Source organism: Tigriopus californicus, chromosome 12 (genome assembly GCF_007210705.1).
Source record: "Tigriopus californicus strain San Diego chromosome 12, Tcal_SD_v2.1, whole genome shotgun sequence".
Lineage (NCBI taxonomy): Eukaryota > Metazoa > Arthropoda > Copepoda > Harpacticoida > Harpacticidae > Tigriopus > Tigriopus californicus.
Genome location: NC_081451.1, coordinates 14017186 through 14019051, shown reverse-complemented (window position 1 = coordinate 14019051; position 1866 = coordinate 14017186).

Here is a 1866-nt window from a genome sequence, read left to right as displayed (position 1 = left end):
ACGGAAGTTAATGTATTGGGAATCGCGCAACCTCTGGTCTCGCGTCACTACAAGAATAGCTTAGAGTCCTTGGTCTAGTGGAAGACTTTTTCCGGGCCGAGGACAAAAGAGGACATCCAATAACTAGTGGTAGTAATAAGGAAAAATTTAAGGACGTCTTTGCTCGAACATGCGTTCACTACCACTTCTTCTTTCTGCGATCAGCTCGAAGGTGGAATAGGTTGCCCTTGGATGTGAAAATAGCTCAAACTGTGCACACTTTCAAGAAACGCTTTGTGCAATATGCCTTTAATGACTGAGAGTTAAAAAAACAAGTCTGTTTCTTCACTGTTTTCATCTAATTTGATGCGTGAGTGGACATAGAATAAACACTAAACAAACATAGTACATAGCCTATCCAGTTGTGCTTCCCAGGGACAGTGGTTGTTATGGTTTACATTTTGAGGGGGGCAGAGCAACATCCTATAAAGAGAAAGTGTAAAACTGATACCACATGTGAACATATTTAGACTGATAACGAGCAATTGACATGGTTGAAGCTAAACAGTTTGCATTCTCCAGCCAACCACTCACCACTACTCACTCCCATCGTATCTAAGCCCTCAGCATCTCCCAAGTTCCCAAAGCAACCTTTGTGGTAGCAAGGCAAGTAAGCTCCTAGTTTCTATACTCCTCTTTTTTAAGTTTATGCTTATCTTTGATTTTGCCAATGTTACGGTGGTTTTTTACCAACAGTTTGTTCGCTCAGGATCACCCTGCTACTTTTATCGAAGGAGACGAACAAGCCCAAAAACGAGTTTTAATTTGTGTTGCAACGATGACAAATGCGAGCCCCAAAAGGTGAAATAATTAAAACCTACAAATTGTGAATAAAGTTGAGTGTTTCAGAACCTTGTCAGTGTTGAGGGATTGATCAGTGTGATCCAAGAAGTTGGGATTCCATCGTTTTAATTCTTCATCCTAAGGAGCCGCATTATGAAGAAGTCAAGTGGAAAGTTAGCAGCCGTGACCGGGATTCAAAAACGGCTAGAAGCTCTGATTGCAGAAGAAAGTGAAGAGGCTATAAGAACCGAGTTTACACGCTTTAAGCGTTTACTTGGAAATAGAGTGCCAAGGGCTTCAACCGGAGATTCCCGAAGACGTGAATGAATTGACCAAGTGGTGTAAGGACAACATTGATCCCAAGGTTGATTTTGCGCGTCAGGTCAAAAGCCTTTTAGATAGTATAGTGGTTAAAGGCAATGAGGATGCTATTCAAATCGAAATGGAAAAACGCAAATTGGAACTAGCAACAGAGTTCAAGCGTAAGACAAGATCTCTGGAGGAAGAAAGGCAACGATTACGAGATGTCGCCAAGTCCCTTACTAAGCGGTCCGAAGGACAAGAACTAGAGCTTCAGCTTGAACGCCAAAGAAACACAAGGCAACAACAACAAAACACCATCTGAATAAAAGGCAAGAAAATGTACGATTGGGTTATCAAGATCCGCTAACGCAAGGTCAGGTTGGAAGGGTAGAGCCGGCTAAGTCATCCAAACTTCGGATCGAGGACATTCTGGAAAAGGTCTTGCAAGTCCAAATGCAGTCGTCATTGCCCAAGCGAAATCTTGATGTCTTCCGGGGCAATCTACTCGAGTACCAGTTATTCATACGATCTTTTGAGTCTCAGATTGAAAACAAAATAGCCGACGAAGGAGAAAGGCTTGGATATTTATTGCAATTCACCCAAGGTTGTTGTGTACACTTCATGACTGACTTTATTTCTGACTAGAACACATTTATATATACATGACTAGAACAGATTACGAGCATGAGCAGCATGCTCAATACCGGGATATCACAAAGGATATCACATCTCCCTCACACA